Genomic DNA, 27644 nt, shown 5'->3' on the forward strand with positions numbered 1-27644 from the left:
TTTTGGTTCCTTATAAAACTTGACGATGTTGTGTAAAAACTTGATTTGGGAGAAATTAATTCTTTTGCAGTTTTTCCTAAGCGACTTTTTATAAGATGCTGAAATACAAACCCTTCATCAGGATAACAGGGTTTCTTTGCTCCAACCTAACTGTAGGTTCAGACGTGGTAGGTTTGCTTACAGGTGTTGGAGGAGTAAAATTTGAAGCTCGTCCACTGGGTTGGGTGCCGGTGCAAAACATGGCGAGTATTTATCCGCTCCAGTGATGGCTTATTGTCTACCTGCACTTCCACTCACTGAGGCGTCGCAATTTCGGTCACAATTCCTTCTCCCTTGACCAGAATAAACAATACTTCTCCAAGCGTATAAAACTATTTTCCAATAGAACGCGTTGAATTATATGGTGAAGCTCACCATTGTAACTTTAATTTCGACCATTTCCTCGTCAATTATTTCGACCATTTACTACGAGGAATGCGTAAGCTTCACATAGCAACTTTGAAGAAGTGTTTTAAATTGTTCATAAAGCCATGTTGTTCATAAAACCGCTCATAAACTTTTTAAATCAGTAAATTACAAAATGGCCCTTCTGTTTAGGTACGGTCGTACACAAGCTGGATAGGGCCCATACCAGCATTATATAAATACATCAAAAAACAATATTGCAGGAATTAAGACAATTTAGCATTTAATGCATTGTCATTAAAGATATTTACTTCAACCGTCCCTTCTCTACAACAGCACTAATTGAACTGTCTATAATTGAATCTGCAACCCTGTATACAAAGGATAGCGCTCCTGAGCAGCGCAAAGCTTATCTTAGTTCTCATATAGTTTATTGTTTCTGCTTAGCTTTCATGCCTTTTTTCACTAAGTTTTTCAGCTATGCGCTGCATTGTCCGAGTAGCTGCTGGTCCGGCACCCCCAGTGTAACCAAAAATGAGCGGGCAGAAGCTTCTCTGTTCGACTTGTCGAACTCTCTGTTGGTATTTTGAGTTTTTTAGTGATTCGTGGTACTTATAGGCGTCTTTCAGCAGTCTTCGTGAAATTTTTGCGTGCGGGTTGAAGACTTTGACATCAAAGAAGGTTCGGCTAAACCTTGAGCCCCATAATTCATTTGCTTTTACATCTAGCCGAGCGTCTTCATCAGTTGTGGTTGAATTGTTGACAAATCTCACGCCTTGCAACGACAGAAGTTTCGGCTCGATTTGAACATCAAAGCAAACCTCGCTCATGAGGGTGGCAAAACTATCACTTATTTCGTTATACCTCATGTGGGTGTGTCTTTGCTTAGTGAAAGGCGTGGGTAAGGTCAAAAGATTGACCGCAAGCACATATATCGATTTTCTGTTTTATTCAGGTTAAAATTATATCTACTAAGAGGCAGTGCGTTTAAACAGTTTGAGGCTCCTTTTTCGGAGGCCAGCTCAAATTCGTATTTTTCATTGTCGCTCAAGTTGTTCAAAACGTTAGTTCTTTTTTGGTTTGTTCTTTCAGTTTTAAGTATTTTAATTTTTGTAAAGATTTTTTCTTGCTCAGATATAGCTGTTAATGGGCCGTATGTGTCTAGGACTGACGACGTTTTAAATGACCATTCTAAGAAATTTTCATAGCTAGAAAATAGGTTGATATTTAGACCACCCAATTTCAGTGGCAAAGAAGCGATGTCTCTAAATTGATGGCTGATATTATCTTTACCAATTAAATTTGGAAAGTGATTTTCCTGCAGCATCTTTTCGCAGGCATACATGTTTTCTGTGATTATGGGGTTAGTTCTAGCTAAAAACGATAAATTTTCTTGTAGCCCTTTGGTGTAACAGGAGTACACGTTTTGTGGTGATGTTTTCGCGATCTTGCCTAGTTTTTTCAGTATTTTATTATGTTTTTCTAACCTAGTTTCTAAGAAAGTTTTAGTTTCAGTCTCGGGTCCTATGACAGAACCAAGTACTCTGACCCCCTTCTTCATTTCAATTTCATTATTTTTGAATTTTTTTATCGCTTCATTGTATTTTTCATCTTTTACAATGAGCTGGCATTTCGATGCCTTTACATGATATCCAAAATATTTTCCGTGTTTGATAATGTTGTGAAGAACTCTCCCCAGGCTTTTGAAATTTCCAACTGCGTTCCCATCGTCTACATACTTTTTCTGTGTTAGGCTGCTATCGCTGACTAGTTCTATTAAAGGTAAAGTGGATAGACCATACATTGCCATTGCCAATGAGTCTCCTTGTGTGGTTACTTCTCCAGATAGGATTACTTTTTTATTCACAAAGAGTTTGATTGGATTAGAGTATGAGTTCTGTATTGCGGGTAGTCTCGAAGGACATACATTTGCAATGTTTTTTAAAGCCAGGTTCCGGTTTGTTTAAGGAGTTAAATGCATTTTAAGCGTCTATCAGTAATATTGCATCGGAATCTGTTTTCTCGTATTGCTTCCTTAGCGTATGAATTGCATATTCAATGCCACATTTTTGGCCAAGGCACAGTTGGTAATTCAATCCGAGTACCAAAGTTCGCTTTTTAAGCACTTAGTGATCGTTCTACCTATTTTTCTGCGGATGACTTCGCCTATACCAATTGGCCTAACTCCTGGGTTTTATCAAGTGGAATTAGTCGACAGGCATTATATTGTTCAAGAAGTTCATGACTTAGTATTTCTGTCGATATTTTTTGTGCGAGTTTGGCTAGTGTCTTTGATATTTCAACTGACTGTTGACCAAAGTGAGTTGGTATGCGTCTCCACTCATTTGCATCCAGACATGAGGGTCCATGAGAACCATGTGTTGTCATGGCAGCCTTCCTTATTTTCTGGGCGTTTATTTGGTCGAATGTGGATGAGTGGAAAAAGGTTGTATCTTCGGAGCATGATGTTATATAGTCGCTGTTTACTGTCTCCACGTGAGGGTTTCTCGATGAGGACTTGCTCAACAGTTGTTTCCCCGAGTGTTTCCTCGAGTGAGAGAGCTCCCTTGGAGGTATCAGTTAACTTAGCAATAGCACTCGATAAGTTTCCGGTGCTGATTAGTATATTAAATTGCTGTGCTTCAGCTTCTACTGTCTTTTTCTTACTCTTTGCTAAGCGCTATAGTTTTGGAGTTCGATCATCACTCTCCGATTTGGTTTTACATAGCATGAAGTGAGGAAATATCATTGTTGCGTGCATCGCGTATGTGTTTTATTGTGTTTCAATTAACGAGTTGAGGGTTCTATTTAGAGTTTATATAAAGTTAAACCCAATTCTGTTTTTTTTTGCGAGGATCATGAAGATTGGTTTCCAGTGCACTACTTGGCTGTAGATTTGTCTTATTGGGTCTTTTAGTTCAAGTGGGGTTTTGACCAGGGGTCGGGTGTGGCTGTTATAGTTTCGTTGCTGTTTGCAATGATAGGATTTTGATCATTAGTCGAAAGAGCTTGAATGTCAGTTGTAGTGTTTTCTGTAATCGAGGAGGTGCAGCGAATGCAGCTGAAATTTTCGTCGTGGTTGCTGGCTCGGTTAAGGCCGCTGAATTTTACATGCATATAGGCTGCGCATGTTGTGCACCATCATATTCCACCGCCGCGTAGGTTCTTGTTACAAATGATACAATGTGTTTGAGCGGACTTTATTTGAGGAGGAACGGTATCGTCAGATTATCAAGAGAATTTATAAATTATATAATCAAGAAAATTTGTAAAGATTTCATTACCAAAGAACCTGAAGTGGATGCCGTCTCGGCAGAATATTTGAGGGGTTAGATTTAAGTTAAGATTTGGCGAAACAATGAGTGTGTGTGGTTGAACAATTTTTTCTAATGAAGTTAAACAGCACGTGGTTATGAATGTAGAGTTTGCAATTAACGTCATTGTTATTGGAGTTTTGGATTGTTTTGGGGATAATTAGGGTTTTGGGCTGAAACTTGTTTGTATTTAAATTGATTAAGTTTTTCCATTTTTTGCTCAACTTCTCGTGGATGCAGCCTATTATCATTAAAACCGGCGATAATGGTAACTGTATTAAGGCGCTTTGGTCTGTATTGTAAAACAGTTTGAAACAGATCTTGGAGTGTGGCGCCGCGGTAAGAGAAAATTTTAGATTTTACTGGAAATGGTTTGATGTAATGATGTCTCAAGTATTGTGTGGAAGGTCTCCAATGGGAGGATTTTAGAAACAAGATTTTTTGACTGGATACTCGAGGTTTCATATATTCAAGTAAGCACCAAAAAAGTACCTATTCCTTGCGGATTCTCAAGCGAGATTCCTAGAAGCCGGAAATCGCAACATCTTGTCGCTCCCTGGGGCTAGCATCAGACACTTTTCGACAATAATCCACTAGCAGGTCGCTTTGAAATCATCATACTTTTCATTGGAGAAAACGACCTCTTTGACGGTTTCGAGCCCTCGTCGAAGACTCCGCAAAAAATTGCGCAAGATCTGATAGAACTTGCTGATTTTGACCGCCAGAGAACCCGCAGCAGCGTCTTTGTCTTGGCAATTCATGATCGCGACGAACATAGAGAAAGAGCGAGCGTAACGAACGATATCGTCAAGCAAGAGCAGAAAGAAAATCTCCCAGATTCAAACAAAAAACTGAGTGGAAATATCGAAGTGTCAGCAGTTTCACGTCTGGCAGACGCTATTTCAAATTAGATAAAATTCACCTCAACATGGACGGTCTGAACAACGTCAAAAAATCTAGTCAAAGAAAAAATTTTGTATTTGAAATACAAAAAATAATTGAACGACGCAGGAAACACGAAAGTTGTCAACTGCAAAACAAGCAACTTCGGTCACAATTTCTTCTCCCTTGACCAGAATAAACAATACGTCTCCAAGCGTATGAAACCATTTTCCAATTGAACGCGTTGAATTATATGGTGAAGCTCACCATTGTAACTTTAATTTCGACCATTTCCTCGTCAATTATTTCGACCATTTACTACGAGGAATGCGTAAGCTTCACAGAGCAACTTTGAAGAAGTGTTTTATATTGTTCATAAAGCCATGATGTTCATAAAACCGCTCATAAACTTTTTAAATCAGTAAATTACAAAAAAGGCCCTTCTGTTTAGGTACGGTCGTACACAAGCTGGATAGGGCCCATACCAGCATTATATAAATACATCAAAAAACAATATTGCAGGAGTTAAGTCAATTCAGCATTTAATGCATTGTCATTAAAGATAATTACTTCAACCGTCCCTTCTCTACAACAGCACTAATTGAATTGTCTATAATTGAATCTGCAACCCTGTATACAAAGGATAGCGCTCCTGAGCAGCGCAAAGCTTATCTTAGTTCTCATATAGTTTATTGTTTCTGCTTAGCTTTCATGCCTTTTTTCACTAAGTTTTTCAGCTATGCGCTGCATTGTCCGAGTAGCTGCTGGTCCGGCACCCCCAGTGTAACCAAAAATGAGCGGGCAGAAGCTTCTCTGTTCGACTTGTCGAACTCTCTGTTGGTATTTTGAGTTTTTTAGTGATTCGTGGTACTTATAGGCGTCTTTCAGCAGTCTTCGTGAAATTTTTGCGTGCGGGTTGAAGACTTTGACATCAAAGAAGGTTCGGCTAAACCTTGAGCCCCATAATTCATTTGCTTTTACATCTAGCCGAGCGTCTTCATCAGTTGTGGTTGAATTGTTGACAAATCTCACGCCTTGCAACGACAGAAGTTTCGGCTCGATTTGAACATCAAAGCAAAACTCGCTCACGAGGGTGGCAGAGTTATCACTTATTTCGTTATACCTCAAGTGGATGTGTCAACCCTTCGCTTAGTGAAAGGCGTGGGAAAGGTCAAAAGATTGACCGCAAGCACATATATCGATTTTCTGTTTTATTCAGGTTAAAATTATATCTACTAAGAAGCAATGCATTTAAACAGTTTGAGGCTCCTTTTTCGGAGGCCAGCTCAAATTCGTATTTTTCATTGTCGCTCAAGTTGTTCAAAACGTTAGTTCTTCTTTGGTTTGTTCTTTCAATTTTAAGTATTTTAATTTTTGTAAAGACTTTTTCTTGCTCAGATATAGCTGTTAATGGGTCGTATGTGTCTAGGACTGACGACGTTTTAAATGACCATTTTAAGAAATTTTCATAGCTAGAAGGTAGCTTTATATTTAGACCACCCAATTTCAGTGGCAAAGAAGCGATGTCTCTAAATTGATGGCTGATATTATCTTTACCAATTAAATTTGGAAAGTGATTTTCCTGCAGCATCTTTTCGCAGGCATACATGTTTTCTGTGATATTGGGGTTAGTTCTAGCTAAAAACGATAATTTTTCTTGTAGCCCTTTGGTGTAACAGGAGTACACGTTTTGTGGTGATGTTTTCGAGATCTTGCCAAGTTTTTTCAGTATTTTATTATGTTTTTTCTAACTGAGTTTCTAAGAAAGTTTTACATTCAGTCTCGGGTCCTATGACAGAACCAAGTACTCTGGCCCCCTTCTTCATTTCAATTTCATTATTTTTGAATACTTTTATCGCTTCATTGTATTTTTCATCTTTTACAATGAGCTGGCATTTCGATGCCTTTACATGATATCCAAAATATTTTCCGTGTTTGATAAGTTGTCAAGAACTCTCCGCAGGCTTTTGAAATTTCCGACTGCGTTCCCATCGTCTACATACTTTTTCTGTGTTAGGCTGTTATTTAGCCATGTTTAGCTTTCATTAAGGTCAAAAGATTGGGTAAGGTCAAAAGATTGACCGCAAGCACATATTGATTTTCTGTTTTAATCAGGTTAAAATTATATCTACTAAGAGGCAATGCATTTAAACAGTTTGAGACTCCTTTTTCGGAGGCCAGCTCAAATTCGTATTTTTCATTGTCGCTCAAGTTGTTCAAAACGTTAGTTCTTTTTTGGTTTGTTCTTTCAGTTTTAAGTATTTTAATTTTTGTAAAGATTTTTTCTTGCTCAGATATAGCTATTAATGGGCCGAATGTGTCTAGGACTGACGACGTTTTAAATGACCATTCTAAGAAATTTTCATTGCTAGAAGGTAGCTTGATATTTATACCACCCAATTTTAGTGGCAAGGAAGCGATGTCTCTAAATTGATGGCTGAAATTATCTTTACCAAATAAATTTGGACTGTGGTTTTCCTGCAGCATCTTTTTGCAGGCATACATTTTTTCTGTGATATTCGGGTCAGTTCTAGCTAAAAACGATAATTTTTCTTGTAGCCCTTTAGTGTAACAGGAGTACACGTTTTGTGGTGATGTTTTCGCGATCTTGCCAAGTTTTTCAGTATTTTTTTATGTTCCTCTAACTGAGTTTCTAAGAAAGTTTTACATTCAATCTCGGGTCCTATGATAGAACCAAGTACTCTGGCCCCCTTCTTCATTTCAATTTCATGATTTTTGAATACTTTTATTGCTTCATTGTATTTTTCATCTTTTACAATGAGCTGGCATTTCGATGCTTTTACATGATATCCAAAATATTTTCCGTGTTTGTTAATTTTGTCAAGAACTCTTCGCAGGCTTTTGAAATTTCCGACTGCGTTCCCATCGTCTACATACCTTTTCCTTCTCAAAGAACGAGAAGTAGATGCCGTCTCGGGAGAATGTTTGAGGGGTTAGATTTAAGTTAAGATTCGGCGAAACAATGAGTGTGCGTGGTTGAGCAAGTTTTTTTAATGAAGTTAAACAGCACGTGGTTATGAATGTATAGTTTGCAATTAACGTCATTGTTATTGGAGTTTTGGATTGTTTTAGGGATAATTAGGGTTTTGGGCTAAAACTTGTTTGTATTTAGGTTGATTAAGTTTTTTTCCACTTTTGCTCAACTTCTCGTTGATGCAGCCTATTATCATAAAACTCGGCGATAATGGTAATTGTATTAAGGCGTTTTGGTCTGTATTGTAAAACAGTTTCAAACAGATCTTGGTTTGTGGCGCCGCGGTAAGAGCAAATTGTAGATTTTACTAGAAATGGTTTGATATAATGATGTCTTAAATATTGTGTGGAAGGTCTCCAATGGGAGGATTTTAGAAACAAGGTTTTATGACTGGATATTCGAGGTTTCATATATTCAAGGAAGCACCAACAAAGTACCTATTCCTTGCGGATTCTCAAGCGGGATTCCTAGAAGCCGGAAATCGCAACATCTTGTCGCTCCCTGGGGCCAGCATCAGACACTTATACGACTATAATCCGCCCGCAGGTCGCTTTGAAATCATCATACTTTTCATTGGAGGAAACGACCTCTTTGACGGTTTCGAGCTTTCGTCGAAGACTCCACAAAAAATTGCGCAAGATCTGATAGAACTTGCTGATTTTGCCTGCCAGAGAACCCGCAGCAGCGTCCTTGTCTTGGGAATTCATGATCGCGACGAACATAGAGAAAGAGCGAGCGTAACGAACGATATCGTCAAAGCAAGAGCAGAAAGAAAATCTCCCAGATTCAAACAAAAATCTGAGTGGAAATATCGAACTGTCAGCAGTTTCACGTCAGGCAGACGCTATTTCAAATTAGATAAAATTCACCTCAACATGGACGGTTTCAACAACGTCAAAAATCAAGTCAAAGAAAAATTTTTGTATTCGAAAAACAAAAAATAATTGAACGACGCAGGAAACACGAAAGTTGTCAACTGCAAAACAAGCAACTGCGACTGTAGCCATTTGTATCAACCTTCAATAGAAGAGTTAATATTTTTTAGTATTCTTAGGCACCACCGGTCATTCAGTACTAAAACAAGTACCGAATTTTTTACCAAAGGTACCCTTAGGTACTACCGGTGAGAACTTGTGTCCCTGTCCTATTTCTTCCAAAGGTGCCCTTAGGCACCACCGGTTGAAATGATAAAAAACAACACCATAATGATGGAAAATACATGCAAAACTTGCAATAGCAAAATAAATGCAAGAGAGCAATCTTTTGATTGCATATCATGTGGATGTAGAATGCATCTGACAGCAAAGTGCACCAAACTTCGTAACAATGCATTGTCGGGTATAAACAAAATGGGCATGAACATACTTTTACTGCGTAACACGTGCGTTTCGGCAAACCAACAAGAAAAGATAAAGTCACTAATGGCAAAACCAGACCCAGTAAAGAAGGCAAAAAAATAGGAAATGAGATGGAAGAACTTAAGGAGACAGTCTCGGAAATTAAAAACATACTATCAAAACCAGCAAAACAACCAGATATGAAACCAAATCAACAAGAATCAAACTTAACCACATCGGACTAAAACAAAAAACAATAATCAGACAATAGAAATAAGGATAAAAGGAGTAAAAGAGAGCAATGACAAGGATCCTAGAAAGCGCCAACAACACGACTTCTGTGAAGTACAGAAAATCCTGACTAATATGGAGCTTGAATGTAAATTTAACGACTCGATTCGACTAGGCCAAAGAGGTAGTGATCGTGACAGAACGATACTTCTTAAACTGCCAAAAATACTTTAAAATTATTCGAAAAACAGATACAATTCCAGGTGAAGTCTACCTGGATGATCAAAGAGCTACATCAAATATCGATAAAACCAATTTGTTTAATAAATACTTTCAGTCAGTTTTTAGCCACTCCCTCTCTGTAGGCGCTTGGAGCTTGAATGGAGCTTGAATGCAAATTTAACGACTCAATTAGACTAGGTCAAAGAGGTAATGATCGTGACAGAACGATACTTCTTAAACTGCCAAAGGTATGGCTGAAACGGTTGATCTTATCATCAGCACAAAAACTGAAAAACTATGGAGTTTCACTAATCATAAGCAAGGAACTAACAAACGAAGAAGCCGCGATATAAAAAGATTCTTGAAAGATAAGAAGAGATCTTATAGATCAGGGATAAAATAAGAAAGACTTTAGTGTAAGGGATGTCAAGCTATACAAAAAAGATGGAAACCAATGGATAGTGATATCGCCTATATCGGAAACGACAGAAAACTACTAAATAAGACAAAAAGCTAATCTAATACTAATAATATCAGAAGCATCTTAGAATATTCTAGAAGAAGTCTCTTCTCGAGTGCCATCCGATCTAAAAACATCTGCGATATCATTTGTCTAACAGAGACATGGTTAACTGAAATTGTGACGAAAAGAGCGATATTTCTTGAGAAATTTAACATCCATAGGAATGACAGGCAAAGCATTAACGGCAAATCAAAACACGGAGGTGTTGTAAACGGGATAAACCACGAAATAACTCACTACTGCATACACTCAGCTTTCAATGACTGTCTAATAGTCAAGCTCTTGATCAAAAACCCCGTCATTATAGCTTTCATATACTGTGCCCCAAAAAGAAGCGAATACCGCTGGTCGTCAAAAACCCTACTGAGTTTTCTGTATTTTTTTTTGGAAAAACAAATAGAATTAAACGTAAGAAACGTGATGATTACTGGAGACATCAACTTTGCTCAAACGGACTGGTCGACCAAAATCTCCTCTGTCGAAGACGAACAGGCCTTCTTGAACGCTCTTGCAGAACTTAACTTTGAACAAATGATAACGGGAAAAGAAAAAGTACAAGTAGACGTAATACTCTGCAACCACCTAATTTTTTAAACTCTCGTGAAAAAAGACAATAGACTCACATTCTTGTATAAAACGAATAATCCTCCTTACCACGAAAAACTCAACCTAATTTTAAAGAAAAAGAAGTAAATGACCGCAATGGATTCCAGGGATTCTCGTTCTCGAAACCAAACTGGGACGAAATAAATCAATATACCAATGAAAACCCATTTAACCCATACTGCTATAGCAATGTTGATCTAATGACCGGAATGTGGTACACTTGGCTACTTAAAATGATCGAAAAGCAATTCCCAGGAAAACAAAACATCGAAGTTCTCTAAAACATCTAAAAGCTTGGGTAACATCTAAAACATCAAAACTCATCAAAATTATGGATACAATGCGCAGAAAATGTGAAAAAAACGTGGCCGAATGTCAGTTATACAATGTGAAAACATTTGAAAAACACCTAGAGTTAAACTTAAGCGAAGACCAAAGATCATAGGAAGAAAACTTATTTGTTGATGGTAACTTCTCAAAATTGTAAAAGTACTTTAAAAGTATTCGAAAAACAGAAACAATTCCAGGTGAAGTCTACCTGAATGATCAAAGAGCTACATCAAATATCAATAAAACCAATTTGTTTAATAAATAATTTCAGTCAGTTTTTAGCCACTCCCTCTATGTAGGCGAGAATAACCCATCTCATGAATGTAAAATAGCGAATCTCCATTTTATCACCACGGAAATTGAAAAAATTCTTGAAAACATGGATACCAACAAAGCCAAAGAACCTGATAACCTAGGAAACATTCTTTGGAAAAAACTCAGCTGTTCTATCTCTCAATCTCTATATCTACTTCTTAACACAATTGCTTATGAATTTGTTTTTCCGTCAAAATGGAAAACAAGCGAAATTGTTCTTATCTTCAAAGAGGGAGACAAACAACATGTCTCAAACAAGCAACCAAAAAGTCTGCTAACGGTTATCTCAAAGGTGTTAGAAAAAGTAATTTTCGATAAAATGATTTCATCAGTAAAATTTAGCATCTCAAACTCACAACATGGCTTCCGACAAAAACGATCTACTGTTACAATTCTCATTGAGTATCTCCATGAGGTATATACTTACTATGACAATATCGAAACAAAATACCTGGCTTGCCTCTACCTAGTTTTCCAAAACGCATTCGACGAGGTGAACCACGCAAAGATAATTGAAAAATCAAGGAGCTTTGGGTTCACAGGACAATGTTTAAGGCTACTAAAAAATTATCTAACAGATAGAAAACAAACCGTTCACATTGGACACGCGGTATCCGAGCCATTTTCAGTACACAGTGGTGTGCCTCAGGGGTCAGTTCTCGGACCTTTGATGTTTATTCTCTATATAAATGACCTACCAGATTGTGCAAAGTCAGCAAGTTTTGGCTACGCAGGCGATTACAAAATTGTTTGCAATGACCCATTAATTTTAAATATCGATGCGAAGAGAAATTGGAATTGGTGTGTGAAGAATTCTATTGCAGTAAATATGTCATAAACAAAAATTTTCAGTGTGAAACGAAATGAAAAAGTTAAAGTAAATGGAACTGTTCTTGAAGAAACAGCAGAAATGAAAAATTTAGGTCTCATAATCACTAGCACATTAAGTTGGACTGAAAAAGCTACAAATAGATCTGCCAAAGCTCCAAAGGCATTATGCTCTGTGAAAAGAAACATCTCCAAAAAAACAACAAAGACCATGTAATTAAAATCATAAAAATCATATGTTGCACTTATAGTAGGTTATGGCTCATCATCATGGAAACCCTCAAAAAGAAAACTCAAAATAATTGAATGTGAACAAAAGAAAGCAACAGCATGGATATTGAGTCCAACTCAAGAATACAAAGATCGATTGATTTCCCTTCATATCCTTCCCCTGTCACTTTATCATGAACTACACATTCCACTGCTACTGTACAAAATCCTAACTGAAAAAACTGGCCTACCATTGAAAAAATTCATATTGTTAAGGAAAAAGATATGCGAGTATGAAAAAAAATCAAAAAAAAAAAATTTCGACTGCAAAAATTAGAGTCTGCTTTTTTCCTGAGAGCCTGCAATATTACGAACGCCTTGAATGAACACCTCAAATTCGATATCATGGAGCACGAAAACATAAAAGAAATAATAAAGAAAGTTTTCTGGAGATATTTTAAAGAGAAATTCAACGTAAGCGATCCATGCCCCTGGAGAATTGACTGCCGATGCATGAACTGTAAAAACATTAGAAAACTAAACTTTTAAAAATTTAGATCTGACGAAAACTGAAAGGGAGCTAACTCCCTTGGATTCAATTTTCCTATATTCTTGTTTATTTTGATTATTTTTTTGTCCTTTATGTGCCAATTACAAGCTTCTGGGAAAAGTCAGGGATGCGCCTTGCCTGGAATCGGGGCATCCACCTGAAACAAAGACAGCGAAGGCAACGGTGAAGTTCTTACGTAGAAAGTTGGGGGAATGGTTGGCCAATGAATCAAGGAGTTTAATTTAAATAGGAGAGTTAAAAAAACGAAAAATTGATGGGTTGGAACGGTACAACTTGTGGTGTTGTTGAAGGGTAGTTCCACCTGCTCACTCCTTCTTGCGTCTAGATTCGCTAGGGAAGCTTCACTCGCCTACGGATGGGACGGTTAGGTTTGGTTAGATAATCAGAAGAGGAAAGCCCAGCGCGCATATGATATGAAATCACACAAGCGGTAAATTTGAACAAAGGATATTTAATAAGTTTATCACAACAACAATAATTAGGCTAATCAATCGTAAACTGTGGTCCTCGATCAGAGTGACACTCTCCGGCAATCCGTATCTTGCAAAAACTTGTGTGACAACACATCAATGATTGCCGCAGAAGATGCTGAATCCAAAAGAAAGGCTTCTAAATAACCTCTTTATTCATCAGGAAGAGTGAATTTCCTTTTCACTGCCCCAGACGACGTTGGCTTCGGATCAATAAAGTCAAGTGACAGTCTATGTATCGTTTAATCTTCAAGTGTTTGAAAACGAGGCTTTGGCTTGCAGCATATGCCACAATTGTTGACGTGTCTCTCGAAATCCAATTTCTGATTGATCCAGAATCATCCTTCCCTGACCAGTGCTAGAGTAGCCTGTATGATCAGATGATCAAAACTGTTGTGCGCTCGGGACGTATCAGATCGATGGAAGGAAGGAAATTGGGCAAACTATCCGGGTGACACCCCCAGTTTCAATTAAACACAAAATTTCATGCAGCAACTTAAACCGTTTGCTTTTACTCAACAGCTCAAGCGAAACCTCGGCAGACCTAACCATGGCATCGAGGTTGATTTTCAATGCCGACTACTCGGGATCCTCGCTTTGTGCCGAATGCAACCCCTCCACCGTAAATTAGGACTTCAGAGTCTGCAAAGCTAACGCTCTCGAAAATGCATCGGCCGCCATATTGTCTACTGACTTCGCGTAGAAAAAGAAGAAAGAATTAGTTCCCTTAAATAATAAATTAAGGCAAAATAAAAACAAAAATATCAAGTCAAGATCGACAGTTTGAGCAGGTGCACTTCAAGAACCATGAACACGAGTTAAGTTGATCAAAAGTTGACACAGTTCTCTCTTAAAGAAGTTCCTTGACTCTTCTCTTGAAAGACTCGAGGGGAGCGAAGATGTATACACCAAGACGGATCAACTCGTTGACCGATTTCTCAACGCGATGAAAGAAGAACTTCTCATTCTGCCACTTCTTTGCTGTTTGAATTGTGCAGAGGATGGTGGATTTCCGGCTGGTGGTCACCGTAAAAAAGAAATACGCAGAAAACGGCAATTCTGTAAGACCATGTAGCATTTTGTAGAACAGTAACCCATCGTTGAAAATAAGATGGCAACAAATAGGCAGAGTTTATAGTGTTTATAGAGTTTATAAATGACTGGTCTTTATAGGGTATTGAACCAATAACCCATTTCAGACACTTTCCATTGAAACTTTCAAGTTTTCGGATATAACATAATGAAGGAAACCCAACTTCATAAAAATGATACCCTTTATATACATGTTAGCAAACATGAGCTTAGTGGATTGAGAGACAGTGAAAGGAAAAATGCGCCTGATAGAATGAAGTGAGTTGTTACATGATAACAGCTTATTGTTGATATGTATCATCCAGTTCAAGTCATCAGAGACAAGTAAACCAAGGTCTTTTACTACATTTGAGGCAGTTATGTCCTTGTCGTTAACCATTACATGACGAGAAAAGTTGCCTTTAAAAGCAATGAGATTGCACTTATCGTGATTGACCGATAAACCATGATTTGCAGTACACCAGATTGTAAAAAAATCAATATCATGCTGTAGAGAAGTATTATCAGTAGCAATTAACTTTGAATCGTCAGCGAGCAAATAACAACTGGAAAATTCTATACACTCTGGAAGATCATTGATGAAAAGAAGAAAAAGAAGCGGCCCCAAGACGCTGCTTAGAGGAACGCCACTAGTAACAGGACGTGGATTGAAAATGTGCGCATTTATACAAACCCATACTGTGATCGGTTAGAGAGATACGACGAAAAAAGTAACAAGAAATCATGATCGAAACCATACATTGATAGCTTGTTTAGAATGATATCATGACGAACAGAATCAAAGGCTTTACTAACGTCAAAATAAAATAAACAGCAGCAGAAGGAATGTTGAAATCACTAGTGTGGTATACTTCGTCAAGAAACGATAACAGCTGCGTTACAGTTGATCACTGATTTCTGAAAACATGCTGAGGGTTTGACAAAGGTTTTCCAATCTTTGGATATATATGATTGAAGAGAACTTTCTCAAAACATAAACAAAGGGGTGTAAGATACTGAAAGGTCTGTAGTTTGTAATATCATTAGGAGACCCAGAATTCAGAATTGTAGTAACAAAAGCACATTTCCAGGCAACAGGCCAGACGAAAGTGTTTATAATAAGGTAAAAAAGAAAACTACAAGAGGAGATAGTAACGAGGTACAACAGTTATAAATAAAAGCAGGAATACAGTCAACAGATCAGGTGTTTTTAACGGATTGTAAACATGAACTGACAACCGACGGAGACACGTCGATAATTTGATATCAGAATCAGGAGAAACAGTCGGTACAGTATAGTCAGACACAGGCGTCCGGCAAACAGAAGCAAAATATTCGCTGAAAAGTTCACTGATAAACCCGTCACAGACAGCTTGCTTACGGCCCCCATGAAGGTTTTTTGAAATGATTGGGGACTTCTTAAACTGTTTCAAGAGTTTAAAAACACAAGAAGGAGAGGAAAGAGAAAAGTTCTGAAAAAGCAATTCTTTATCCAAAATAACTGAGTTGGTGAAATCACTCTCTAACCGAGTCATATAAGACAGTTTGAATTTTTTTTCCGTCGCAGAGCTCTGGGTTTATTGGCTAAAAGAATAGAGTGAGAAGAGTAGTAATAAGGAAAATCGAGTCTTCTTTTACTCTTTTTAGGGCATGAATCATCAAGTGTGGCTTTAATAGAAACATCAAAAATGGAGAGGAAATCACATTGAGAATTTAAATACAAATTAGTGTAAAGCGGTTCTAACAAACAACAAAAATGTTCTGTGTTGAAACTCTTCTTTGAATACAATTGCTTTGAGACATCAGGTGTAAAACAATCATCACTTGAGACATGCAAATGAGCGAAAATTGGACAACGGTCTGAGTAGGTTTTCTCTGAACGATAGGCAACAAATCTCTGCGGGTCATTCGACCAGAAAAGATCTAGAGTATTACCAGACAAAATAGTCGGAAAATTCAACAATTGAAACATATTGAGATCATCAAACCCCTTCAAAATGTTCATGGAACAATCAGAGGATGCAAAGTATGAGCTCCAACAGACGTCAGCTAAATTGAAGTCAGCTAGAACAGCAAACACAGTTTGGCCTGACAGGCAGCGACCGATGTGTTTGAGCACCTCATCATGATGGTTTTGAACAGCGTTTATAAGTGTAGATGACTCAACGCGATTGTCGGAACTGAGAGGGGGATTATAAACAACCATCAAACCAAAAAACGTCTGATTGACTTTGATGACAACTGAAAAACTGAAGTCACGAAAACTGTAGGAGTGAAGGAGATTCAAAGAATAACCTTAACGGCATGCAATAAGAACACCAACGTATACACTGTTTAATCTGTCACAGCGAGAAACTACAATGAAATCTTTAAATGGGAAAATTTCAAGGCAAGTAACATCATTATAGAGCCATGTCTCAGTAAAAAATAGTATGTCGACAGAGATGGAAGGAAGAAAATTAGAAAACTTGATACGCTGGGAGATATTGATAAGACTTTGAACATTATTTAGGCACAACTTTAACTCTGACAGTCATTCAGGAGCGGTCACTTCCACATCATTATGAAGTAACTTCAGATTACGTATTTTCAGTTCTTTTTTCGGAATGTTGTCTCTCGGTGATATATCAAATCTCAGTTTGAGGAGGTTATGCATTGTGATCTGCTCTGAGGGAGACAACGATTTCGAAATATAAACAGGAGAACAATAAGTTTTCAGCTTGTAAGTCTTTAGTGTAAGGGATATCAAGCTATACAAAAGAGATGGAAATCAATGGATAGTGATATCGCCTATATCGGAAAGGACAGACAACAATTAAATAAGACAAAAAGCTAATCTACTACTCTATAATATCAGAAGCATCCTAGAATATTCTAGAAGAAGTCTCTTCGTGAATGCCATCCAATCTAAAAACATCTGCGATATCATTTGTCTAACAGAGGCATGATTAACTGAAAATGTGACGACAGGAGCATTATTTCTTGACAAATTTAACATCCATAGGAATGACAGGCAAAGTGTTAACGGCAAATCAAAACACGGAGGTATTATAACTGGGATAACCCACGAAATACCTCAATACTGCATACACTCAACTTTCAATGACTGTCTAATAGTCAAGCTCTTGATCAAAAACCCCATCATTATAGCTTGCATATACTGTGCCCCAAAAAGAAGCGAATACCGCTGGTCGTCAAAAACCCTATTGAGTTTTCTGTATCTTTTAAGGAAAAACAAATAGAATTAAACGTAAGAAACGTGATGATTACTGGAGACATCAACTTTGCTCAAACGGACTGGTCAGCCCTAATCTCCTCTGTCAAAGACGAACAGGGCTTCTTGGACGCTCTTGCAGAACTTAACTTCGAACAAATGATAATGGGAAAAGAAAAAGTACAACTAGACGTAATACTCTGCAACCACCTAGATTTGTTAATTCTCGTGAGAAAAGTCAATAGACTCACATCCTTGTATAAAACGGATCATCCTCCTTACCACGCAAAATTCAACCTAATTTTAGAGAAAAAGAAGTAAATTACCGCAATGGCTTCCAGGGATTCACATTCTCGAAAGCAAACTGGGACGAAATAAATCAATACACCAATGAAAACCCATTTAACCCATACTGCTACAGCAATGTTGATCTAATTAGCGGACTGTGGTATACTTGGCCACTTAAAATGATCGAAAAACAATTCCCAGGAAAACAAAACATCGAAGTTCTCTGGCACCTTGGGTAACATCTAAAACATCAAATCTCATCAAAATCATGGATGCAATGCGCAGAAAATGTGAAAAAAACGTGACCGAATGTCAGTTAGACAAAGTGAAAACATTTGAAAAACAGCTAGAGTTAAACTTACGCCAAGACCAAAGAGCATACGAAGAGAATTTATTTGTTGATGGTAATTTCTCAAAATTGCAAAAATACTTTAAAAGTATTCGAAAAACAGATACAATTCCAGGTGAAGTCTACCTGAATGATCAAAGAGCTACATCAAGTATCGATAAAACCAATTTCTTTAATAAATAATTTCAGTCAGATTTTAGCCACTCCCTCTATGTAGGCGAGAATAACCTATCTCGTGAATTTAAAATAGCGAATCTCCATTTTATCACAACGGAAATTAAAAAAATTGTTGAAAACATGGATATCAACAAAGCCAAAGAACCTGACGACCTAGGAAACATTCTTTTGAAAAAACTCAGCTGTTCTATCTCTAAATCTCTGTATCTACTTCTTAACACAATTGCTAATAAACTTGTTTTTCATTCAACATGGAAAATAAGCGAAATTGTTCCTATCTTGTCTCAAACTACCAACCAAAAAGTTGGCTAACGGTTATCTCAAAGGTGTTAGAAAAATTACTTTTCGATAAAATGATTTCATCAGTAAAATTTAGCATCTCAAACTCACAACATGGCTTCGGGCAAAAACGATCTACTGTTACAATTCTCATTGAGTATCTCCATGAGGTATATTCTTACTATGACAATATCGAAACAAATTACCTGGCTTGCCTCTACCTAGTTTTCCAGAACGCATTCGGCGAGGTGAACCACCCAATGATAATTGAAAAATTATGGAGCTTTGGCTACTAAAAGCTACTAAGATATTATCTAACAGATAGAAAACAAACCGTTCACATTGGACACGCGGTATCCGAGCCATTACCAGTACACAGTGGTGTGCCTCAGGGGTCAATTCTCGGACCTTTGATGTTTATTCTCTATATAAATGACCTACCAGATTGTGCAAAAGCAGCAAGTGTTGGCTACGCAGACGATTACAAAATTGTTTGCAATGACCCATTAATTTTAAATATCGATGCGAAGAGAATTTGGAATTGTTGTGTAAAGAATTCGATTGCAGTAAATATGTCATAAATCAAAATTTTCAATGTGAAAGAAAATGCAACAGTTGAAGTAACAAGAACTGTTCTTGAAGAAACAGCAGAAAAGAAAAACTTAGGTCTCATAATCACTAGCACATTAAGTTGGACTGAAAAAGCTACAAATAGATCTGCCAAAGCTCCAAAGGCATTATGCTCTGTGAAAAGAAACATCTCCAAAAAAAACAACAAAGACCCTGTAATTAAAATCATACAAATCATATGTTGCACTTATAGTAGGTTATGGCTCATCATTATGGAAACCCTCAAAAAGAGAACTCAAAATATCTGAATGTGTACAAAAGAAAGCAACAGCATTGATATTGAGTCCAACTCAAGAATACAAAGATCGATTGATTTCCCTTCATATCTTTCCTCTGTCACTTTATCAAGAACTACACATTCCACTGCTACTGCACAAAATCCAAACTGGAAAACTGGCCTACAGTGGAAAAAATTCATAAGTATTAAGGAAAAAAATATGCGAGTATGAAAAAAAAACGAAAAAAAATTTCGACGGCAAAAATCAGAGTCTGCCTTTTTCCTGAGGGCCTGCAATCTGCAATATTACGAACGCCTTGAATGAACACCTCAAATTCGATATCATGGAGCACGAAAACATAAAAGAACTAATAACGAATGTTTTCTGGAGATATTTTAAAGAAAAATTCAACAAAAGCGATCCATGCTCGTGGAGAATTGACTGCCGATGCATGAACTGTAAAAACATTAGAAAACTAAACTTTTAAAATTTTAGATCTGACGAAAACTGAAAGGGAGCTAATTCCCTTGGATTCAATTTTCCTAAATTCTTGTTTATTGTTATTATTATTTTGTCCTTGATGTGCCAATTACAAGCTTCTGGGAAAAGTCAGGGATTCGCCTTGCCTGGAATCGGAGCATCCACCTGAAACAAAGACAGCGAAGGCAACGGAGAAGCTCTTACGTAGAAAGTTGGGGGAATGGTTGGCCAATGAATCAAGGAGTTTAATTTAAATGTGAGACTTAAAAAAAAACGAAAAATTGATGGGTTGGAACGGTACAACCTGTGGTGTTGTTGAAGGGTAGTTCCACCTGCTCACTCATTTTTGCGTCTAGATTCGCTAGGGAAGTTCCACTCGCCTACGGTTGGGACGGTGAGGTTTGGATAGATAATCAGAAGAGGAAAGCCCAGCGCGCATTTGATATGAAATCACACAAGTGGTAAATTTGAACAAAGGATATTTAATAAGTTTATCACAACAACAACAATTAGTCTAATCACTCGTAAACTGTGATCCTCGATCGGAGTGAAACTCTCCGGCAATCCGTATCTTGCAAAAAATTGTGTGACAACACATCAATGATTGCCGCAGAAGATGCTGAATCCAAAAGAAAGGCTTCTAAATGACTTCTTTATTCATCAGGAAGAGTGAATTTCCTTTTCACTGTCCCAGACGACGTTGACTTCGGATCAATAAAGTCAAGTGACAATCTATGTATCGTTTAATCTTCAAGTGTTTGAAAACGAGGCTTTGGCTTGCAGCATATGCCACAATTGTTGACGTGTCTCTCGAAATCCAATTTCTGATTGATCCAGAATCATCCTTCCCTGACCAGTGCTAGAGTAGCCTGTATGATCAGATGATCAAAACTGTTGTGCGCTCGGGACGTATCAGATCGTTTGAAGGAAGGAAATTGGGCAAACTATCCGGGTGACACCTCCAGTTTCAACTAAACACAAAATTTCATGGAGCAACTTAAACTGTTTGCTTTTACTCAACAGCTCAAGCGGAACCTCGGCAGGCCTAACCATGGCATCGAGGTTGATTTTCAATGCCGACTACTCGGGATCCTCGCTTTGTGCCGAATGCAACCCCTCCAACGTAAATAAGGACTTTAGAGTCTGCAAAGCTAACGCTCTCGAAAATGCATTGGCCGCAATTTTGTCTTCTAACTTCGCGTAGAAGAAGACGAAAGAATTAGTTCCCTTAAATAATAAATTAAGGCAAAATAAAAACGAAAATATCAGGTCAAGATCGACAGTTTGAGCAGGTGCACTTCAAGAACCATGAACACGAGTTCAGTTGATCAAAAGTTGACACAGTTCTCTCTAAAAGAAGTTCCTTGACTCTTCTCTTGAAAAACTCGAGGGGAGCGAAGATGTATACACCAAGACGGATCAACTCGTTGACCGATTTCTCAACGCGATGAAGGAAGAACTTCTAATTCTGCCACTGCTTTGCTGTTTGAATTGTGCGAGGATGGTAGATTTCCGGCTGGTGGTCACCGTAAAAAAGAAATACGCAGAAAACGGCAATTCTGTAAGACCATGTAGCATTTTGTAAAACAGTAACCCATCGTTGAAAATAAGATGGCAACAGATAAGCAGAGTTTTCGCCTGAAATGACTGGTCTTTTTAAGGTATTGAACCAATAACCCATTTCAGACACTTTCCATTGAAACTTTCAAGTTTTCGGATATAACATAATGAAGGAAACCAAACTTCATAAAAATGATACCCTTTATATAAATGTTAGCAAACATGAGCTTGGTGGATTGAGAGACAGTGAAAGGAAAAATGCGCCTGATAGAATGAAGTGAGTTGTTACATGATAACAGCTTATTGTTGATATGTATCATCCAGTTCAAGTCATCAGAGACAAGTAAACCAAGGTCTCTTACTACATTTGAGGCAGTTATGTCCTGGTCGTTAACCATCACATGACGACGAAAATTGCCTTTGAAAACAATGAGACTGCACTTATCGTGATTGACCGATAAACCATGATTTGCAGTAGACAAGTTTGTAAAAGAATCAATATCATGCTATAGAGAAGTATTATCAGTAGCAAACAACTTTGAATCGTCAGCGAGCAAATAATAACTGGAAAATTCTATACACTCTGGAAGATCATTGATGAAAAGAAGAAAAAGAAGCGGCCCCAAGACGCTGCTTAGAGGAACGCCACTAGTAACAGGACGTGGATTGAAAATGTGCGCATTTATACAAACACATACTGTGATCGGTTAGAGAGATATGACGAAAAAGTAACAAGAAATCATGATCGAAACCATACATTGATAGCTTGTTTAGATTGATATCATGACGAACAGAATCGAAGGCTTTACTAACGTCAAAATAAACAGCAGCAGAAGGAACGTTGAAATCACTAGTGTGATATACTTCGTCAAGAAACGATAACAGCTGTCTTACAGTTGATCACTGTTTCTGAAACCATGCTGAGGGTTTGACAAAGGTTTTCCAATCTTTGGATATATATGATTGAAGAGAACTTTCTCAAAACATAAACCAAGGGGTGTAAGATACTGAAAGGTCTGTAGTTTGTAATATCATTAGGAGACCCAGACTTCAGAATTGTAGTAACAAAAGCACATTTCCAGGCAACAGGCCAGACGAAAGTGTTGATAATAAGGTAAAAAAGAAAACTAACAAGGGAGAAAGTAACGAGCTACAATATTTATGAATAAAAGCAGGAATACAGTCAACAGAGCAGGTGTTTTTAACGGATTGTAAACATGAACTGACAACCGACGGAGACACGTCGACTTCCTATAATTTGATATCAGAATCAGGAGAAATAGTCGGTACAGTATAGTCAGACACAGGCGTCCGGCAAACAGAAGCAAAATATTCACTGAAAAGTTCACTGATAAACCCGTCACAGACAGCTTGCTTGCGGCCCCCATGAAGGTTTTTTGAAATGACTGGGGACTTCTTAAACTGTTTCAAGAGTTTAAAAACACAAGAAGGAGAGGAAAGAGAAAAGTTCTGAAAAAGCAATTCTTTATCCAAAACAACTGAGTTGGTGAAATCACTCTCTAACCGAGTCATAAAAGACAGATTTGAATTTTTTTTCCGTCGCAGAGCTCTGGGTTTATTGGCTAAAAGAATAGAGTGAGAAGAGTAGTAATAAGGAAAATCGAGTCTTCTTTTACTCTTTTTAGGGCATGAATCATCAAGTGTGGCTTTAATAGAAACATCAAAATGGAGAGGAAATCACATTGAGAATTTGAATACAACTTAGTGAAAAGAGGTTCTAACAAACAACTAAAACGTTCCGTGTTGAAACTCTTCTTTGAAAACATTTGCTTTGAGACATCAGGTGCAAAACAATCATAACTTGAGACATGCAAATGAGCGAAAATTGGATAATAGTCTGAGTAGGTTTTCACTGAACGATAGACAACAAATCTCTGCGGGTCATTCGACCAGAAAAGATCTGGAGTATTACCAGACAAAATAGTCGGAAAATTCAACAATTGAAACATCTTGAGATCATCAAACCCCCTCAAAATGTTCATGGAACATTCAGAGGATGCATAGTATGAGCTCCAACAGACGTCAGCTAAATTGAAGTCACCTAGAACAGCAAACACAATTTGGCCTGACAGGCAGCGACCGTTGTGTTTGAGCACCTCATCATGATGGTTTTGAACAGCGTTTATAAGTGTAGATGGCTCAACGCGATCGTCGGAACTGAGCAGGGGATTATAAACAACCATCAAACCAAAACACGTCTGATTGACTTTGATGACAACTGAACAACTAACTGAAGTCACGAAAACTGTAGGAGTGAAGGAGATTGAAAGAATAACCTTAACGGCATGCAATAAGAACACCAGCGTAGACACTGTTTAATCTGTCACAGCGAGAAACTACAATGAAATCTTTAAATGGGAAAATTTCATGGCAAGTAACATCATTATAGAGACATGTCTCAGTAATGAAGAGTATGTCGACAGAGATGGAAGGAAGAAAATTAGAAAGCTTGATACGCTGGGAGATATTGATAAGACTTTGAACATTATTTAGGCACAACTTTAACTCTGACAGTCATTCAGGAGCGGTCACTTCCACACCATTATGAAGTAACTTCAGATTACGTATTTTCAGTTCTTTTTTCGGAATGTTGTCTCTTGTTGATATATCAGATCTCAGTTTGAGGAGGTTACGCATTGTGATCTGCTCTGAGGGAGACAACGATTTCGAAATATAAACAGGAGAACAATAAGTTTTCAGCTTGTAAGACTTTAGTGTAAGGGTTGTCAAGCTATACAAAAGAGATGGAAACCAATGGATAGTGATATCGCTTAAATCGGAAACGACAGACAACAATTAAATAAGACAAAAAGCTAATCTACTACTCTATAATATCAGAAGCATCTTAGAATTTTCTAGAAGAAGTCTCTTCTCGAATGCCATCCAATCTAAAAACATCTGCGATATCATTTGTCTAACAGAGACATGATTAACTGAAAATGTGACGACAGGAGCAATATTTCTTGACAAATTTAACATCCATAGGAATGACAGGCAAAGCGTTAACGGCATATCAAAACACGGAGGTATTATAACTGGGATAAACCACGAAATACCTCAATACTGCATACACTCAACTTTCAATGACTGTCTAATAGTCAAGCTCTTGATCAAAAACCCCGTTATTATAGCTTGCATATACTGTGCCCCAAAAAGAAGCGAATACCGCTGGTCGTCAAAAACACCATTGAGTTTTCTGTATTTTTTAAGGAAAAACAAATAGAATTAAACGTAAGAAACGTGATGATTACTGGAGACATCAACTTTGCTCAAACGGACTGGTCAGCCCTAATCTCCTCTGTCGAAGACGAACAGGGCTTCTTGGACGCTCTTGCAGAACTTAACTTCGAACAAATGAAAACGGGAAAAGAAAAAGTACAACTAGATGTAATACTCTGCAACCACCTAGATTTGTTAATTCTCGTGAAAAAAGTCAATAGACTCACATCCTTGTATAAAACGGATCATCCTCCTTACCACGCAAAATTCAACCTAATTTTAGAGAAAAAGAAGTAAATGACCGCAATGGCTTCCAGGGATTCACATTCTCGAAAGCAAACTGGGACGAAATAAATCAATACAATAATGAAAACCCATTTAACCCATACTGCTACAGCAATGTTGATCTAATTAGCGGACTGTGGTATACTTGGCCACTTAAAATGATCGAAAAACAATTCCCAGGAAAACAAAACATCGAAGTTCTCTGGCACCTTGGGTAACATCTAAAACATCAAATCTCATCAAAATCATGGATACAATGCGCAGAAAATGTGAAAAAAAAGTGACCGAATGTCAGTTAGACAAAGTGAAAACATTTGAAAAACAGCTAGAGTTAAACTTAAGCCAAGACCAAAGAGCATACGATGAAAGTTTATTTGTTGATGGTTACTTCTCAAAATTGCAAAAATACTTTAAAATTATTCGAAAAACAGATACAATTCCAGATGAAGTCTACCTGGATGATCAAAGAGCTACATCAAATCTCGTTATACCAATTTGTTTAATAAATAATTTCAGTCAATTTTTAGCCACTCCCTCAAGGTAGGCGAGAATATCCCATCTCATGAATGTAAAATAGCGAATCTCCATTTTATCACAACGGAAATTGAAAAAATCCTTGAAAACATGGATATCAACACAGCCAAAGAACCTGATAACCTAGGAAACATTCTTTTGAAAAAGTAAGCTGTTCTATCTCTCAATCTCTGTATCTACCTCTTAACACAATTGCTAATAAATTTGTTTTTCCGTCAACATGGAAAATAAGCGAAATTGTTCCTATCTTCAAAGAGGGAGACAAACAATTTGTCTCAAACTACCAACCAAAAAGTCTGCTAACGGTTATCTCAAAGGTGTTAGAAAAATTAATTTTCGATAAAATGATTTCATCACTAAAATTTAGCTTCTCAAACTCACAACATGGCTTCCGACACAAACGGTCTACTGTTACAATTCTCATTGAGTATCTCCATGAGGTATATACTTACTATGATAATATCGAAACAAATTACCTGGCTTGCCTCTACCTAGTTTTCCAAAACGCATTCGACGAGGTGAACCACGCAATGATAATTGAAAAATTATGGAGCTTTGGCTACTAAAAGCTACTAAAAAATTATCTAACAGATAGAAAACAAACCGTTCACATTGGACACGCGGTATCCGAGCCATTACCAGTACACAGTGGTGTGCCTCAGGTGTCAATTCTCGGACCTTTGATGTTTATTCTCTATATAAATGACCTACCAGATTGTCCAAGGTCAGCAAATTATGGCTACGCAGACTATTACAAAATTGTTTGCAATGACCCATTAAATTTAAATATCGATGCGAAGAGAGTTTGGAATTGGTGTGTAAAGAATTCTATCCCAGTAAATGTGTCATAAACCAAAATTTTCAATGTGAAAGGAAATGCAAAAGTTGAAGTAAATGGAACTGTTCTTGAAGAAACAGCAGAAATGAAAAACTTAGGTCTCATAATCACTAGCACATTAAGTTGGTCTGAAAAAGCTACAAATAGATCTGCCAAAGCTCCGAAAGCATTATGCTCTGTGAAAAGAAACATCTCCAAAATAACAACAAAGGCCCTGTAATTAAAATCATACGAATCATATGTTGCACCTATGGTAAGTTATGGCTCATCATTATGGAAACCCTCAAAAAGAGATCTCAAAATAACTGAATGTGTACAAAAGAAAGCAACAGCATGGATATTGAGTCCAACTCAAGAATACAAAGATCGATTGATTTCCCTTCATATCCTTCCTCTGTCACTTTATCAAGAACTACATATTCAACTGCTACTGCACAAAATCCTAATTGGAAAAACTGGCCTACAAGGGAAAAAATTCATATTGTTAAGGAAAAAGATATGCGAGTATGAAAAAAAAACGAAAACAAAAAATGATGACAAATTTGATATCATGGAGCACAAAAATGATGACAAATTTGATATCATGGAGCACGAAAACAAAAAAAAAACGAAAACAAATTCGATATCATGGAGCACGAAAACATAAAAGAACTAATAACGAATGTTTTCTGGAGATATTTTAAAGAAAAATTCAACAAAAGCGATCCATGCTCGTGGAGAATTGACTGAGAATTGACTAAAAAAATTAGAAAACTAAACTTTTAAAATTTTAGATCTGACGAAAACTGAAAGGGAGCTAACTCCCTTGGATTCAATTTTCCTAAATTCTTGTTTATTATTATTATTATTTTGTCCTTGATGTGCCAATTACAAGCTTCTGGGAAAAGTCAGGGATGCGCCTTGCCTGGAATTGGGGCATCCACCTGAAACAAAGACAGCGAAGGCAACGGAGGAGCTCTTACGTAGAAAGTTGGGGGAATGGTTGGCCAATGAATCAAGGAGTTTAATTTGAATGTGAGAGTTTAAAAAAACGAAAAATTGATGGGTTGGAACGGTACAACCTGTGGTGTTGTTGAAGGATAGTTCCACCTGCTCACTCCTTCTTGCGTCTAGATTCGCTAGGGAAGCTTCACTCGCCTACGGCTGGGACGGTGAGGTTTGGTTAGAAAATCAGAAGAGGAAAGCCCAGCGCGCACATGATATGAAAACACACAAGCTGTAAATTTGAACAAAGGATATTTA

General features: G+C 37.5%; 2 protein-coding genes across 2 annotated transcripts in view; one reads left to right on the forward strand and one right to left on the reverse strand.

The window, feature by feature from the left end:
• LOC134839158 (guanine nucleotide-binding protein subunit beta-5a-like) overlaps positions 1-13240 on the reverse strand; it is a 170800-nt gene extending 157560 nt beyond the window's left edge. Inside the window, exon 1 of the mRNA XM_063854614.1 lies at positions 13218-13240. The gene's annotated coding sequence lies outside the window, so the exon portion shown is untranslated. The remainder of the gene's footprint in view (positions 1-13217) is intronic.
• The window catches only part of LOC134839156 (palmitoyltransferase ZDHHC9-like), a 326560-nt gene that overhangs the window by 224132 nt on the left and 74784 nt on the right, over positions 1-27644 (forward strand). The gene's annotated exons all lie outside the window — the stretch shown is intronic.

The sequence above is a fragment of the Symsagittifera roscoffensis genome, chromosome 2, assembly GCF_963678635.1.
Source record: "Symsagittifera roscoffensis chromosome 2, txSymRosc1.1, whole genome shotgun sequence".
In the NCBI taxonomy this organism is placed as follows: Eukaryota; Metazoa; Xenacoelomorpha; order Acoela; family Convolutidae; genus Symsagittifera; species Symsagittifera roscoffensis.